The 18468-nt window shown below is 38.9% G+C and overlaps 1 protein-coding gene across 2 annotated transcripts in view; it reads right to left on the bottom strand.

Annotated features, from left to right (window-relative positions):
- Positions 1-18468, bottom strand: part of LOC126284632 (Fanconi anemia group D2 protein) — a 199848-nt gene that overhangs the window by 44150 nt on the left and 137230 nt on the right. The gene's annotated exons all lie outside the window — the stretch shown is intronic.

Raw genomic sequence — 18468 nt, 5'->3', positions numbered from 1 at the left:
ATTGGCACCTGGCTTCCACAATTATACAACTCCAAATACTTAGTTTGCAATAGTGTGATAAATTCACACACATCAGCTAACTCACTAATCTTTTCCTCTCATCTCCTGTGTTATCATCATCAATATGTATACAGTGAAGAAAAACAAGAATATCCCATATAGCATGTTGTTATTGCTGTAGTCTTCAGTTGGAAGACTGGTTTGATGCAGCTCTCATTGCTAGTCTATCCTGTGCAAGCCTCTTCACCTCTGCATTATTACTGCACTCCATATCCATTTTAATATGTTTTTCTGCATTCAAGCTCTAATCTCCCTCTACAATTTTTAACCCCACACCTCTCCCCCTCCTGTTTCCTTCCATTACCAAATTGACAGTCTTGATGCCTCAGAATGTGTCCTGTAAACTGATGCCTTCTTTTAGTCAAGGTATGCCATAATTTCTTTTCCCCCTGATTCAGTTCAGTACCTCCCCATTTGCTGTTCGATCTGATCATCTAATCTTTAGCATCAGCACCACATTTCAATAGCTTCCATTCGCTTCTGAATTGCCTATTGTCCGCCTTTCACTTCCATATAAGGCTACACCCTAGACATATCTCTCCAAAAAAACTTCCTAACACTTAAATTTAAATTACATGTTAATAAATTCCTCTTGTCAACAAATGCTTTACTTGCTACTGCAGTTTACATTTTCCCATTTTTGTCACCATCAGTTATTTTGCTATAGAACAGCAAAACTTACCTAATACTATTAATGTGTCATTTCCTAATTTAATTCCCTCAGCACTGCTTTATTTAACTCAACTACATTCTGTTACCCTTGTTTTACTTTTACTGATGTTCATCTTATAATCTCTTTCCAAAACAGTATCTATTCCATCCTACTGCTTCTACAAGTCCGTAGCAGTCTCTGGCAGAATTACGATGTCACTGTCAAACTGAAAATATTTTCATTTCTTAGTCCTGACTTTTAATTCCCTTTCCAAAATTCCCTTTGGTTTCCTTCACAGCTTACTCAATGTACAAAGTGAAAAACATAAAGGACAGGCTACAACTTTGTCACACTTTCCTCTCAACCACTGCTTCCCTTTCATTTCCTTCCACTTTTATAACAGTTTGGTTTCTGAACAAGTTTTAAATTACTTTGTTCTCCCTGTATTTTATCCATGCTACCATCAAAATTCCAAAGATTATAGGTCAGCCCACACTTTCAAAAGGTTTCTCTAAATCTATAAATGCTACAATGTAGGTTTGTCTTTCTTCAACCTATCTTGTAAGATAAGTTTTAGTAAGATCAGTATTGTCTCACATGTTCCTGTATGTCTTTGAAACTCAGAATAATCTTCCCCAAGGTCAATCTCTGCCAATTTTTTTTTCCATTCTTCTGTAAATAATTTGTATCAATATTTTGCAACCACGACTTATAAAGCTGATGGTTTGGTAGTATTCACTCCTGTCAACATCTGCCTTCTTTAAAAATGGAGTTACTACATTCCTCCTGAAGATTTTGTTTATTTTGGCTGTCTCATACATCTTGCAAACAGGTGAAATAATTTTGTCACGCCTGACTTACCCAAGGATCTCAATCATTCTGAGGGAATGTCTACTCCTGAGGCCTCATTCCCATTTAGGTCTTTCAGTGCTCTGTCAAGTTCTTCTCACAGTATCTCCCACTTATCATCACTTCCTTCCTCTTCAAGCTTATCCCCCTTATACATACCCTATATTTATTCCTTCCACCTTCTTTGCTCGGTACCGGTTTGCCATCTGAGCTCCTGATATTTACAAAGATGCTTCTCTTTTCTCCAAAGACTTCTTTAGTTTAGTATAGTTAGCATTTATCTTTCCCCACATTAGGCATGCTGCTACAGACTTTCAGTTGCCCTCTATCCACTCCTGTTTAGCTATTTTGCATTTTCTATCACTCTCATTTTTTAGATGTCTGTATTGTCTTTTGCTTTGTACATTTGCTGCTATTTTTATGCTTTCACCTTTTGTCAATCAAACTGAATATCTCATAAGTTATCCCCCTTATGCCTTATCTCTTTACATATATTTGATCCCCGGCCACCTCTCCTAATTCACCTCTCAAAGCTATCTGTTTGCCGTTTTTTTGTATTCCTCTTTCACTGTTTGACTCCAATGCTGTCTAATGTTCCACATGAAACACTCTATTTATCCAGATATCATCATCTTAATTTCCTACCTTTTGAAATTTCTTCAGCCTTAGTCTGTAGTTCATAACCAATAAATTATGATCAGAATTCATATCTGCCCCTCTAAATGTGTTAGGTTTAAAATCTGGTTTTGAAATCTGTGCCTTACCATTACAAAATCAATCTACAACCTTAATAATTATCAGGTCTCTTCTACACATACAATCTTCTTTCATGATTCTTAAACCAGGTGTTAAACTATGCCCTGTGCAAAATTCTAACAGGTGGCTTCCTCTCTCATTTCCTTCTCATAGTCACATTCAACTACTATTTTTCCTTCTTTTTCCTGCTCTCATATTCCCGTCAAAGATCAAAATTACATTTTCATATCCTTTAACTATCTGAATAATTCCCCATATCTCATCATCCATTCTTTGAATATCTTCATCACTTGTGGAGCCATGTTAAGATATAAACTTGTAATACTGTGGCAGGTGATGACTGTGACTATCTTACCAGCATTCCTGTTTTCTTATTCATTATTAGGCCTATTCCTGCACTACCACCTATCTGATTTGTGTTGATAACCATGAACTAACTTGAATGGAAGTCCCGTTCTTCCTGTCACTGAATTTGACTAATTCCCACTATATCTAACAACAACCTATCCACTTCCCATCTTATATTCTGTAACGTACCTACCTGACTAAGGGACATAGCATTCCACACTCCGACACATAGGATGTCACTCTTGTTTCTCCTTATGACAGCATTATCCTGAGTAGTACCAATCTGGGGGACTATTTTACCTACGGAATATTTCAGCCATGAGGATGCAATTATCATTAAGTCATACAGTAGAGATGGGTGTTCTCAGGAAAAATAAAGGCTGTAGTTTCCCCTTGCTTTCAGCCATTCACAGTACCAGTATAGCTAGTGTTACAAGGCGATATCAGTCAATTATCCAGATTGTTGACCCTGAAATTACTGAAACAGCTGCTGTTCCACTTCAGGAACCAAGGGTTAGTCAGGCCACTCCACAGATACTCCTCCATTGTGCTTCTTCCTACAACATGGCTACCTGTTTCATTAAAGCATGCATGCCACCCCAAGCTTGGCAAAGTGTATGGGTCACGGGGAAAACACAAATGTTTGAGTGGTTTTCCCATTCCAAAATGGTGAAATGTCAACTACAGTAGAACCCCTCTAATCCGACCTTGGGTGGCCCGTCACTCTGGTTAGTCCGACCATGCTGAGGCTCGCGAGCTTGTGCCAACTTGTCACTGACTGGACGCCAGTCGGGCCATTGTTGCGGTGTCTATCGTTGTGCATATTGTTATACTGTACGTTATTGTGCAGTTTTATCCTTTGTTGGGATTAAAAACCTTTCTTGTTTGCTTTATTCCGTGTTCTCTATCGTACTTATTACTGTATATTCACTGGGTGTACAGTTGTCTGTTTTTGAACATGTCTGGATACGAACGTAAACACGTAACTCTTTCACGAAATGAAAAATTAGCAGTGCTGCAAAGGCTGGACGAAGGAGATTCGCTCCAAAAAATTGCAAAGAAACTGAATGTAGGTGTTACGACAATTAAGGATTGGAGGAAGAATCGGAAAGACATTGACTCCCATACAGTTACGATTGATGGTGAAAACACACTGAAGAATCGCAAGACATTAAAAAAGCCTTATCTTGAACTGCTTGAAACACATTGTGGATGTGGTTTTGTCAAGAAAAAAGGAAAGGAACTCCAATATCCGGGCCAATTCTCAAAGAAAAAGCAACACTTTTGCACAAAAAAACTGGAAGCCGAAACTAAATTTGCTGCCAGTGAAGGCTGGATTGATCCTTGGAAAACCCGTCAAAAATGTATCCCTGACTTTTTTTCCAAGTAATTTGTTTCGTTTTTACTGTACAAACAATGCATACAGTATAATCATTTCTTAGTTTATACATACAGTAGTTTATTTCTTTGTAAAAAATTACTATTTTATATGCAGTGCTATAAAAATTTTTTAGTTTACAGTATATATCGTTTATACGTTATTATGTACAGTACAGTACAGTAATGTAATTTGTTTGTCGTTTCTCATTTTAAAACCAATACATATTATAGTGTGTGTAGACGATTTTTAGTTAATATATTGTTTAACACTGTGTATAAAACATCTTTTTATATTACTGTAGACATCTTTTAGTTCTTAAATCGTTTAATTTTTTGTACTAAATGTCTTTTTATATTTTTTGCGATAAATATTAGATTTTTCGGATAATCCGACCTTTTTCTCGTTCCGACCATAGTCCTGGTCCCAAAGGTGATGGATTAGAGGGGTTCTACTGTACTGACAAACCTCGTTCTGATACGCCTTCCATGATCCAAACAAATGAAAATGTTGAAAACATTCTTGCTATCATCACTACCATCAGTGAGGATTGACAACGGACCATTGAGGAAACTGTAGAGCTCTTGGGAGTGACTTGGAGTTCAGTATACTGAATTGTGACAGAAGATTTGGGAATGAAAATGGTGGCTGCCAAACTTGTGCCACAGCTGCTCACTGCTCATTGAAAACAAGGTTGCATGGAAGAATGCTATGCTTTGAAATAAAAGTCCTGAAATGATCCAAACTTTTTTTCAAAAATTTTCACACGTGCCAAAACTTGGTGCTATGCTTACAATCCTGAATCAAAGCAACAATCAAGCCAGTGGAAGACTTTAAGTTTGCCTCACCCCACGAAAACACGCCAGGTGAAATCAAACATTAAGACAATGCTGATTTGCTTCTTCAATGTGAGTCTAGTTGACGATTCAGAGTTTGTACCGCAGGGTCAGACAGTTAACCACGCTTTCTACTTGAAAGATTTGAAAAGGCAGCGCAACAGAGTGTATGACAATCCTTGACCAAAAATGGTATTACACCTCTCCCTCATCCTGCATACTCACCCAACCATGAAGAGACATATGAAAGGAAAGCATTTAGGTGAGTTGTTGAGGTGAAAAAAAAAAGAAAAGAAAAAGAAAAAAAAAGCAACGGAGGCACTGTGAAGTGTCACAAAAGATGAATTTAAACAATGTTTAATAAGATTAGACGAGTGCATTAGTACAAGTGGAGAGTACTTTGAAAGGGATTGCAGGTTTGTGCTTAAAATGTTAATAAATACATTTAAAAAGTTTTTTTTTTCTTTTGGGTACCTTGTTGTACATCAGGCCTACATATATCCCACAGATCATAATCCATAAGAGCATCATCAAAATAAAGAGAAATGATGTCCATTGGAGTCTTTGCTGCTGTAGCCAGGGCTAAGATGTCTGGCACCTATGAAATGATGTTATGGCTTTTAGGTCTTCCCATATGAATAATTAGTTTTATGGGCCATTTATCTGCCCATCTTTACACACATAGCAATCTCCAGTAACTAACGAATTTGAAGGCTGATCACTTCAAAAGGCAAAAACACCTGAATCATGTTCACTTATTTCAACACTTTCCTCACGAAAGTACTTTTATCGGGCAGAGACTGTTCATCATCATTTCACAGCAGCTCTGACATAATTTCCTCATCTACCCAGATCTTTAACAAACTTGTAAATTTTCTGAGAAGATGAGAGGAAAAATGGTTAACGCTTCCTAAAATACATAACTGATCAGAAAAGTGATAATGACAAATTTACATACAAGTTGACATATATTAAACACAATATCAAACAATGGAAAATCCAGGGGAATGCAACAATATTATGAATAGGATAGTTGCTATTCACCATATAGCAGAAATGCTGAGTCGCAGATAGGCACAACAAAAAGATTGTCACAAAATAAGCTTTTCGCCAACAAGGCTTTTGTCAAAAACAAAAACAAAAACAAACACACACACACACACACACACACACACACACACACACACACACACACACACACACACGTGTGAGTTGCAGCACACGTGTGTGAGTTGCAGCTGCCTGATAAAGGCCTTGTTGGCCAAAAGCTTGTTTTGCGACAGTCTTTCTATTGTGCATATCTGCGACTCAGCATCTTCAATATGTGGTGAGTAACAACCACCCTTTTCATAATATTATTTAACATAATATGGTGATTGCGTCAGGTCACTTCACTGAAATATGGAGCAACAATGGCAGTTGCATTAGAGCAAAATATGCAGTACGAGGAAACAATGAGAGTGACAATGGTTTTAAATAGAGCTCAAGAGACAAAACCACAATGGAGGAATTTACCAGGAAACTGCTATCTTTGTTCCTTATCTTATCAGAAATGAGATAAAGAAGAAAAACCACTAAGGTCATTTTAACCTGATAAGAGAAAAGAGTTAATCTCACTCCTATTGAAAACAGCTCCAGGGCCTAACCACTCCATCATATTGTTTATTGTGTCCCTTTAAGTGGTTTTCTGCTATTCTTAAATTTTTACTCTTTATTCTTGACTGCCTGCTACACTATAGTTACATGCTTATTAGACCTCTTTTATAATTTTTGTGAGGTACACGGCAAATCAGTTGAGAACCGAATGACACACTTTTCCTGGAAATATTATGGGTGGAAATTTTGCAGCTAAACGACATGAGACAGTTTTAAAATTATATTACACAACATATTTCAATCAATACTCTTGAAAATTTTTGTATAGCTATAAACACCACAAAAGAGAGGAATTTCTTCAGTAGCAAGAAATCAAGCCTTTACACAGCATTTCCCTGTAGTCATTACACACACTATGTCAGTAACAAATATACAGGTTATTATGAAATTTTAGCCATTTAATAATAAGATCTTAAATATCTATAAGGGGCAGTCGAATTAAAATGAGACGGATAGGAAAAAAGTAAATAAACTGTTTATTGTTTGAAAAGTAATCCCCATAACTGTTAATATATTTATCCCACTGTGAGACAATATTTTCTGTTGCCTACAAAACTATGATTGTACCCAGGCGTGCAACTCTTTGTCTGATGCAAATCAACAGCCACAAATTTCATTCAAAAATTGAAATTGCATGGCAGGATGATTAAGACTGTATGGAGAATGGGTAAGAGTTTCCCAGCCCACATGTTGCCAAGGTTGTTTCAACCATGTTGCACACTTTTTTTTGGGAAGCCCTTATGCACACCCAAGCAGCCCCCATCCGTCCTCATGTGATTTCTACATTTTTGATGCTCTCAAGAAAGACTTTCATCGCCATCAGTTTACTTTGGATGAAGAGGTGCACACCTCAGTACAATCATGGTTATGTAAGCAACCACAAACATTTTTCCATGAAGGCATTGACTATCTTGTGTTACAGTGATGTAAAGGTATTACAAGTTATAGCAATTACTTTTAGGGAAAAAAAAGACTACTTACTATTTTTCCATCTCTCATTTTTATCTCACTGCTCCTTATACACTCCTGGAAATGGAAAAAAGAACACATTGACACCGGTGTGTCAGACCCACCATACTTGCTCCGGACACTGCGAGAGGGCTGTACAAGCAATGATCACACGCACGGCACAGCGGACACACCAGGAACCGCGGTGTTGGACGTCGAATGGCGCTAGCTGCGCAGCATTTGTGCACCGCCGCCGTCAGTGTCAGCCAGTTTGCCGTGGCATACGGAGCTCCATCGCAGTCTTTAACACTGATAGCATTCTGCGACAGCGTGGACGTGAACCGTATGTGCAGTTGACGGACATTGAGCGAGGGCGTATAGTGGGCATGCTGGAGGCTGGGTGGACGTACCGCCAAATTGCTCAACACGTGGGGCGTGAGGTCTCCACAGTGCATCGATGTTGTCGCCAGTGGTTGGTGGAAGGTGCACGTGCCCGTCGACCTGGGACCGGACCGCAGCGACGCACGGATACACGCCAAGACCGTAGGATCCTACGCAGTGCCGTAGGGGACCGCACCGCCACTTCCTAGCAAATTAGGGACACTGTTGCTCCTGGGGTATCGGCGAGGACCATTCGCAACCGTCACCATGAAGCTGGGCTACGGTCCCGCACACCGTTAGGCCGTCTTCCGCTCACGCCCCAACATCGTGCAGCCCGCCTCCAGTGGTGTCGCGACAGGCGTGAATGGAGGGACGAATGGAGACAGGTCGTCTTCAGCGATAAGAGTCGCTTCTGCCTTGGCGCCAATAATGGTCGTATGCGTGTTTGGCGCCGTGCAGGTGAGCGCCACAATCAGGACTGCATACGACCGAGGCACACAGGACCAACACCCGGCATCATGGTGTGGGGAGCGATCTCCTACACTGGCCGTACACCTCTGGTGATCGTCGAGGGGACACTGAATAGTGCACGGTACATCCAAACCGTCATCGAACCCATCGTTCTACCATTCCTAGACCGGCAAGGGAACTTGCTGTTCCAAAAGGACAATGCACGTCCGCATGTATCCCGTGCCACCCAACGTGCTCTAGAAGGTCAACTACCCTGGCCAGCAAGATCTCCGGATCTGTCCCCCATTGAGCATGTTTGGGACTGGATGAAGCGTCGTCTCACGCGGTCTGCACGTCCAGCATGAACGCTGGTCCAACTGAGGCGCCAGGTGGAAATGGCATGGCAAGCCGTTCCACAGGACTACATCCAGCATCTCTACGATCGTCTCCATGGGAGAATAGCAGCCTTCATTGCTGCGAAAGGTGGATATACACTGTACTAGTGCCGACATTGTGCATGCTCTGTTGCCTGTGTCTATGTGCCTGTGGTTCTGTCAGTGTGATCATGTGATGTATCTGACCCCAGGAATGTGTCAATAAAGTTTCCCCTTCCTGGGACAATGAATTCACGGTGTTCTTATTTCAATTCCCAGGAGTGTACATGGATTTCTTCCAGATGAATTTCTCTGTCTTGCAAAAGCAGTAGTCAGTTATTCATGGTTTCACTTTCATATTGATTAACATGTGATTTACTGTTTTGGGGCAACCTTCCATTATACCAAACAATTTTATTAGTATCCAGAAAAGCTATATCGCCCCAATACATAACACCGTAATTTAATACATGACAGACAAAAGCAAATTAGATACTTTTCAGATAGTGTTTGTGGTAATGATTTTCAAGAACTCTTTTTAAATTGTCCTTAGTTTCCTTTAGACAGTTTCAATGTCTGTGTCCCACCTACGATCATCACATAGTTCCAAAAACCTACAAAAATTGTACTGTTTATCAACTCTTGTTCGACAGTGGAGATTGAGGCCAGGAGGATTATGGGACAGAAGAATATCTTGCAAGGGCAACTCCCTTCTTCATATTTAAGAAAAGTTAGTATTATGGTAACAATCCATGATGCAGGCATTGATCTCAAAGATGTTGGGCTCAGCAGCCTGTGCTGTCACTGGGAGGTCAACTCTGCTCTTGCTCATAGTTTGGCAGCAGCCATTTGTTTTGATGGATAACTGGCTGGTGGTCATATCCACTTAAAATGCTCTGCAAAATTAAAGCAGAGTAGTTTATGAGCTGGCCGCTTTCACAGGTGGCTCTACCTGTGATGGTATAGGGTAAGCCAGTGACAGGATTACAGCAGGTTGTGCTGGACAAGTGAATCGGGCAGGTTTCGTACCTGGGTCTTCTACAGATATATGACCCTCGTGGCAACGGTTTGGGAGTGGGACTGGATAAGGATGGACCAGGAAGTTATGTACATAGGGTGGACAGTGGCATACCAGTTTAGAAGGGATTGGATAATGGGTAGGATGCCCTCATTTCCAGGTGTGATAGATAATCAACACTCTAGCAAAGGAAACGGTCCATTTGCTCCAGTCTAGGATGATACTGGGTGATGAGGAGGTGCACCTTTGCAGTTGGTTCTTGAGGTGGTGAGAGGATTAGGAGTGTATGAGGCTATATAATAAGGAGAATACATATATGGACTAGGTTTGAGGAAAAGCTTCTGTCTGTGAAGGCCTCTCTTGAGACCCTCAAGAAACTACACATGGGAATTCAAATCACTGCAGACTTGCCATCTAGGGTTGGCCTAGCTAAATGGAAGTGATTCTTTGATGTGAATGGAGGGGGGAGGGGGGGAGGAATATCAAAATGCAGGTGCTGTTTGTGGTTAATGGGCGTCATATGGAGAGAGGTACAGATGGAGCCATCAGGGAATGGAGCCCAGCATCCAGGAGTTATAACACTGGGTTGAGGAGGAATAGGTGAAGATGTTGAGGCTGTGGAAGAGTGAGTATAGGGTGTCTTGACTCTGAATCCGGATCATGAAGATATCATCAATGAACCTGAACTAGACAAGCAGTTTGAGGTTTTGGAAGGCTAACAGTATTTCCTTTAGATGGCCCATAAAAAGACTGGCATAGGAAGGTGCCATGAAGATATCCATGAGCATGCTGTGAATTTATTTGTACCTCTTCCCTTCAAAGGAGAAACAGTTGTGTGTGAGAACGTAATCGAGTGGCTGTAAAAGGAGTGAGACAGTGGGTTTGTACTGAAGACGTTAGTAGAGTTAATGTTCAATGACAGCAAGAATCATGTTAGAATCTTTCTCCTCAACACTCCAACACATCCTATTCTAGTCCTGCCACAGGCTTATCTTATCCCAGCAAGAGAGAGAACCACCCATGCAAGCCATCAGCTACCCTTCCAGAACCCTTCCCTGCCTCTTTCTCCCACTACTCATTGTACCCTGAACAACAATTCACCTCAGTCTATCTGCTAGTGTGTGTGTGTGTGTGTGTGTGTGTGTGTGTGTGTGTGTGTGTGTGTGTGTGTGTGTGTGTCCACATACTAGCTCACTGAACATTTTGTCCAAAAGCTATTACACATTTTCATTCTTTTTTCTGTGCCTGCTGATGACTCAGTGTCTCTTAATATCTGGTGAGCTGTCTCCTTCAGTCAAAGAAGTCAAGGCTGCTTGTGTGAAAGTGAGTGTTTGTTTTCTATTTCAGAAGATGAAGCTCATCCAAAGCTTAATATTTTAGCAGTCTCCCTTTCTTCTACACAATATCTTTTCTGAGTTAACTCCTGACAGAGGCCAAATTTCTCCCTAGCGTCAATTCATTCTCAGCATCATCATATGTACTTTTTAGCCAGATTATAATCTGGTGCTAATCTCTCTCACTTGATACAAAAACTTGAAATGAAAACACACTTAAGGAAAATAATGACATACTTCTGGAGCTCACACAAAATCCACATAGCATTCTCTTGGACAGCAAGAAATGTATCATTCCAGTTGGCATCACATCCACACAAAAACCTGTATGCTGCAGCTATGTGACACCAATAAATATGTTACTGTGGCTTGTACCATATGAACCAAAAATAACTCTGTTCTCACACACATGACAAAGGCCACTTTCCATCTGACTGACTCCAGATAACTGCAATACATACTCTTTCCTCAAATATACATAAAGGATGGAAACCATTAACAAAAATAGGAAAGGCAACCATTCACTCTTAGCTGACTGGTATTGTAACATAGCATTACTAAGCTTATCAAGATGAGGATTTGGAGGGAAAAATCAGAGTTCAATTGGAGTACATATGTTATTTCCTTTCGAGTCTGTTCTTATACATGGTTCCTTTGTGAATTCAAGAAATTGACTCATAGTAATCCAAGAGTTGACACCTGTCAACGACTACAATTATGCTTTGGCCACAAGGAGCTTCCAATATAATTTCTTCTATTATACAGTCATGTAAATGATTGTATTGGAGCCAAGGTTTAATTAAAATAAAATATTCCAACAAGTGGATTGTAACAAATTGTCAATAAATATTGTAACTAATCTTTTGTATTATTGTTGTCTAGGGGTTTTGCCCAAGAGGTCAAGATCATATTTTCAGAACTTGGAGAATGAAACAATGCCTCATAATGCTTTAAAATTGACTTACTTCTTTCTGGGTAATGCTGATGTATTTCCATCCTTGACCTTGAACTGGCTCTTATAAAACATTGAAACAATACATTCCTTTAAGATGGATAATTAGAAGACATGTGTTTACCAAATTATAATTAGAAATCATGTTTTCACAAAAGGTTGAGTGTGTGAATAAATTTTACAGAGAAAAATTAAGGATTTAATATTCTTTGTTTATTTATATTAATTTTTGCTATCTATAAATTTTCATAAAATGTTTTATAGCATACAATTTTTTAAAATTATTTTGTTCTTTTCATTACGAACATTTTTGATTGAGCAAGTTACTGAGTACATTTTATTGTTGATTAGCAATTACTCATTGCATTTTCATGTTGACTTTTTGGATTTCTTTTTTTTTTTTAGGGATAAATTTCATAGAACGAGCAGCATGACCAAAATTTGTTATTTAAATTTGGCAGCCTTGTTTTAACTGAATACAAACTTGTACCTACATTATTCTTACTTATTACCAATCACGATTTTGAAGAATGACATGAAGTGTTTAGTGTCAATACACAGGCAATCTTCAAGTGTTCCAAATAATATTAAATTCTGAATGATACATGTGGAAAGAGTTAGTAAAAATGTAATCATATAATAACATACTTCATGATACAATGTATCAGATAATGCATTAAAGCTTTGCATCATATACTCCTAATTTAAAGTCTAGGGGTATTATATAGCAAGCTAATGGTTACCATATTTACCTGATTATAAGATGATATAATGTAATTAAATAGGTAAAAATTCTACTCACAAAGCAGCAGCATGAGAACACAGACATTAAAAAAAAGTTTTACTTATGCAAGCTTTCAAAGTTAGTGGCTCCTTCTTCTGGCAGAAAGGTTGAAGGGGAAGTAAGATGGGTGAAGGGAACGGAACTGGAAAGATTTAGGAAAAGGGATAGAGTTCAGAAAAATCACCCAGAACCATGGGCCAGGGAAGGCTTACCGGGCAGGATGAGAAGGAAAGACGGAAATACTGACTGTTGGTGACTTTTCTGATCTCTACCTCTTTTCCTAAACCTCTCCAGTTCTTTTCCCTTAACCCCTCATCTTCCCCCTCAAGCCTTCTGCCAGAAGGAGGAGCCGCTGGCTTCATAAGCTTGCATACGAGAAACGTTTTTACATTACACTGTAAGAAATTGATTATTTTTTATTATAGAAGACACTTTCCCCCAAATTTGTCATTTGAAGAATGATGCAGGCTATCTCATATTGCCAGATTAAACAATTGCTGCTAAGGGTCAACCTTTTCAACATTGTTTAATAGATCAATATAGGGGTCTGTTACATTTGAAGATGAAGATTTGACTTTTGAGGTTTCGTACAAATTTATTTTGAATATCCCTGAAGGAAAGGGCATATCAACTAATACTTCCAACTGAATAGGGTTGATTTTTCCCAATACGCTGAAAGTGGTCGATGAAGTATCGACCTTGCTCAAAGAATCACGTGACATTTGACTCACGATGATAGTGCAAGCGATATGGGAGAAACTATGAACTAACCACCACAAAATCTATTGTTCTGATTAATAACTGACAACTTTAAGAAACACAGGAGGAAATAACATTAAATTCTATCATTTAACAAACTTTTGATGTATTTGAACAAGTTAGCAATGTAAGTTCTCATACATCTATGTATACCATATATGTATATTTATGCACCTTTTTATGTAAAGATAACATTAAAAGGGGAAATCTTGTCCTTCAAAAACCATAACTTGATTCTGAAATGAAGCCAACATTTTATTTGGTTGTGAGACACTAATGATTTACCAAGTGGTTTGCAAATGAGAAATTTAGTTACTGTACACATAGCAGAATACTGGAGAAAGTTATTACCAGCTTTTAATCAGCTTTAGAACAAGATGATGACAAGCAGATGAAACAAGAAGGAAGATTAATCAAGAATAAAATGTCTAACAAACAAAATGAATCACATTAAATTGACTGTAATTGTTGTTGCAAGAGTAAATTACAGCGGAAAGACTCCATGTGGAGATAGTACAAATACATGTCACTAGATCGCAGGATGATCAAAGTTCGACAATGAGACTGAATAGTGATTGTGACCTCTTATTTATTTGTCACTACTATTACATGTGACTGCAGCCTACAAAATATTGCCATGTTTCACTGTTGCTCAAGCACAGCACTACCAAAAGTTGGAGGCGGAACAGTGACCCAGCTTGGCTGAAAACTACGATGAGTGTGGGAGGGGAGTGTTCAGTAGGCATAGATTTCATTGTGCAGTCAACCATAGGAATGTATAGAGTGTACACTGGCTTTTTATGGACATTTACCATGTTTTAACGGCAATCTGCCTGACCTCAGAATCGAATTGACATTTAAAATTGGACAAATACGCAACAGTGGCATACATTTCCTCAGGAGACACTACAAGTCTAGATGGGGGCCACTGGCATACGTGCATGTTTTGTGCAGCTATGTTGTCGATGCTCACTGTGACATGTGACGGGAATGATTGGGAGTGTGTCAGCTGCTAGTTCTACACAGTCAATGAGAAAGCGGTGGGCAGGTAAGGGTAGAAGCAAAAGCTGCTATGTGTTTAGAAACAAACACTATGTTCTCAGATCCCATAGTAACCACAACCTCAAAAACTGCAACATATTCAGAAGAAACTGCAAAATGTTTGTGACAAAAGAGTTACAAGTTTCACAACTTTCCTGTTAGGATGATGATGATGATGAAGATTTAAAATAGTGGTATCACAAAAAAGGCAGTGAAGATAAAATTAATGTAAACAATTTCTCTTTGTGTACTTCAATTCTCCTTGTACTATCAAAATATAGACAATCAGTAAATGGCATAAATTTGAAAAAGGTGTAATGTTAACTTTTTAGACAGATCCCTTACATCAACAAAAGTTTGTAATTTTGATTATTCAGAATATGTTAAAAATAAATTTTGCTCAAAGAGCCTCTTAAAAAGGAGGAGCTCGTCTCACACTCTTGTAACCCCCCCCCCCCCCCCCCCCCATTAAAGTAAAATGTGCTGCACAGAAATGGACAGATGCTGAGGGTTTTGGTTAATACTTATTAGGATGGCTGGCCAGCTTAAGTGACCACTGTCTTTTCCTCTTCTTCGCAGATCCCCCTCCTTCCACCATTTTTTTTTTTTTTTTAATATACATATTAGCACATTTAAAGTTGGAAATGAATTTGACTGGAAGGAAGCAACACTTTTCAGAGGAATACAATTAGCACAAGAAAGGGGTAACCAGTGTGAATGTTAAAATGATTTGAGAAGTCGCTGGGAGCTTGAACAACCTAGGAATGGGTGGAAGCTCTCCCAAGTACAGGTGGAACTTACTGATCCATTGTGATCTAAGAACAATTTCTTGCAGCACAGAAGGGTTACAAGAGTTTGCAAGTGGTGAGCAAATGTGTGTGTGTGTGTGTGGGGGGGGGGGGGGGGTGTGTTTGGAAATCTGAACAGTCCCTCTGGTGTCTGTAGGCACGTGTTCCAGATTTGTGGTGCACATGATTGATCGACAGAGACCTCCCATTAGAATGCTGAGCTTTCAGCTAGCTGGAGGTACTGTTTGATGAAAGACTGACTTGGTGTCAATTAAATTAGATCTGGTTCTCTGAAAACATGACATATTTTGATTCTGGTGTAGCTCTTGATCTAAATAAGTTTTAATAGCTAGCCTGCTCAGCATTTTTTGAGATTTCTGTGGCAGTTTCATTAAAACAGTTGCAGGGAGTGTACTGACTGTTAGCAGTGCATGCTGTCTAGTTCAGAAATGGAGTCTAGAAATCTCTTTCAGAACGTGGTTGAAATGCTACAGCATATTTATCTTCTTGATGTTGCACTATTGTTAATTTTAACCCTGCCTTGGAGGTCTAAGCAGGGCTGGCAATCCTTATTACTGAAGACAGTTTTATAAAGTGTACAGGTGCCGATAACTGACCTGTGTCCACTGATAAACACTTCCTGGCTAACCAGTGGTCCTACATGTCACATATTTTTTCTAGAGTGCCATCCATCACAAGGAGATTTAGGATTCTGGCCATGGCTGTGTGTACGAGTCTCTCTCTCTGTCTCTCTCTGTCTCCCCCTCTCCCTCACACACACACACACACACACACACACACACACACACACACACACACACACACACACAAAACTGCACAATCATCCAAACTAACAAACTTGCAGCCTCTGTGCCATACATCAGAAACAGTTGACACTTGCCTTTCCTCATTTTTGCCTAATGTTCACATTCAAGAATGAACACTTCCATTGCAATACTTCCGACAAAACACTAAAGATCTAATCATCACCTGTCTAGGCAAGTCAGAATCCATGTTTGTTTGTCAAGTTCTAATCAACACTAAACTTACTTGCTGGTGTGGGAGTGATTAAGTTTATACAGGGTAACATAAAAATGGGAAATATTTTTTTGAAAACTATGAAAATCATAAGAAATCGTACAAAAACTTTTACTTCAGAAACTAAACCATTACAACTTTTCCTTTATGAAATGGTAATGTAAATTATCAATTTTCAGTAAATGTGCTCTATTGATGCAACATCTCAACTAAAAAACCATAAATTTAATCTTCAGTTGATGTTTTAATTCATTCAAAGTGCTCAACCAAAATGTAAAAATTTGGTGTTTGAGACAGCCCAACAACAAGAAAGTCATAATTTAACTGGAGGTCACAGAATGTCATTCAACCATATGATACTATGATTACTGCACAATTTCTTGTCCAGCAAATGGATCAACTTGATTCAGGTTCCACATCTATAGTATAGGTTTTGAATGAAATGTATGACAAAAATACAAAAATAAATAAATAAGTCACTGAATATGTAAAATAAGGGAAAGGCAACATAACCTATGGTAGATTGATGGATGGAGCACAGAAACATGTAACACAGAACAGCATTCACACTAGCTTTTGAGCACTAACTAGTGCTAATGCTGTTTTCTGTTCAATGTTTATGTGCTCCACACATTGATCCACTATAGATGAGTGCACGCCTTTCTGTTTTTTACATCCTGCTCAATTCAATTCAGGGACTTCCATTATTGTTAAACACCAGTGAATAAATAACCCTGGAGGCTGAAACCAGCTGTTGTTTTTTAAATAAAAAGAAAAGAGCAGCTGGTGCTGGCATTTTATTCCAAATTATAGCACAGCTGCCATCAATTACTTTACAATGTACGAAGTCAAACTGTCCTGTTGAAACCATGCACTGAGCAGTTGAGGAATCACACATAAGTCAGCTACAACAAAATACTGCAACATCTCAACATACCAATCTGGAACCTCACTCAAGGTCAGTCTACAAGCCTTTTAAAAAGGGGGGGGAGGGGTCATTCAGAGACTTAATGTGATGTAACTGCATACCACGTCTTCACTTTGCAGCTGTCTAAAGAGTATTCATTAAAGGCAGTAATAATAGTTCTGCTGGTTCACATAATCTGACAACCACACATTTTAAAGAAACCGATTTGAGAATCATAAATGGGGATTGTTCCATTTCAGTTCTTGCATTCTCTGCAACTTCTATTAATGGAAGAGGACATGGAAAATTAAGTGAATGCTCCCAAGACAGTTTGATTGCAGTACCTTGTTTATGAACTGAATGCCGTGGGCTCTGCCCCAATGACAAGCCTAAAGACTTTATATTCTGGAGCATATACGTTCTTTTTGGCACCCTATTGGTTTCCTTCTCAGAGTTGATCTAATGACTTCCGAGTTTTGAATCAACATTTCACAGCATGTATCAACACTAAAGGACACATCAAATTCCTCTTTTTTGCCTTCACATTTCGTTGTGAAAGTGTGCTTTTCACCATTCTGCTGCTCTGTGATTACTACATGGTTAGATTATCTGTAGACCATACTGCCAGTTGAGAGTGTTACCAACTGTTTTGGACTGCCAAGATGGATTCCAAATTTCTTACTTTTTTGTGATGTATTTCAATCACTAGTAACTGAAGAGATTCAACAGTGGAAAGCTCAAGATATAAGCTGTGGATGTTAATTGCATTTTATTTGTTAGTTAAATGGATGCAAGATTCCATGTCAAGTTGTCTGGGTGTCCCTATTTGAGCATTTCAGATTTCATACAATTTTTTTTTTGTAGGTTAGCAAAAAGCGCAAAGATATACAAATTTCTAGATCGCAAACATCAAAATGCCCGCAACAATGCAGCTTTTATAACTGTCACAAATGTTATGTAAATACAATGCTCCCTTTTCAAACAATGTCTACACGATTCAAACACACTATTACTAAAGCACAATAGCCTGGAGCTGAAAACACATATGCCAAAACACAGTCTTCATTAGTCAGGAGTATAACAGACAGTTGGTGAATGATGCAACCAGTTACATCATTAACAGCCGCAGAGTTCACAAGATCCAACATGGCTAAAATAA

Source organism: Schistocerca gregaria, chromosome 8 (genome assembly GCF_023897955.1).
Source record: "Schistocerca gregaria isolate iqSchGreg1 chromosome 8, iqSchGreg1.2, whole genome shotgun sequence".
Lineage (NCBI taxonomy): Eukaryota > Metazoa > Arthropoda > Insecta > Orthoptera > Acrididae > Schistocerca > Schistocerca gregaria.
The sequence above is the reverse complement of the archived record's forward strand: the minus strand, read 5'-3'. Positions and strand labels throughout refer to the sequence as shown.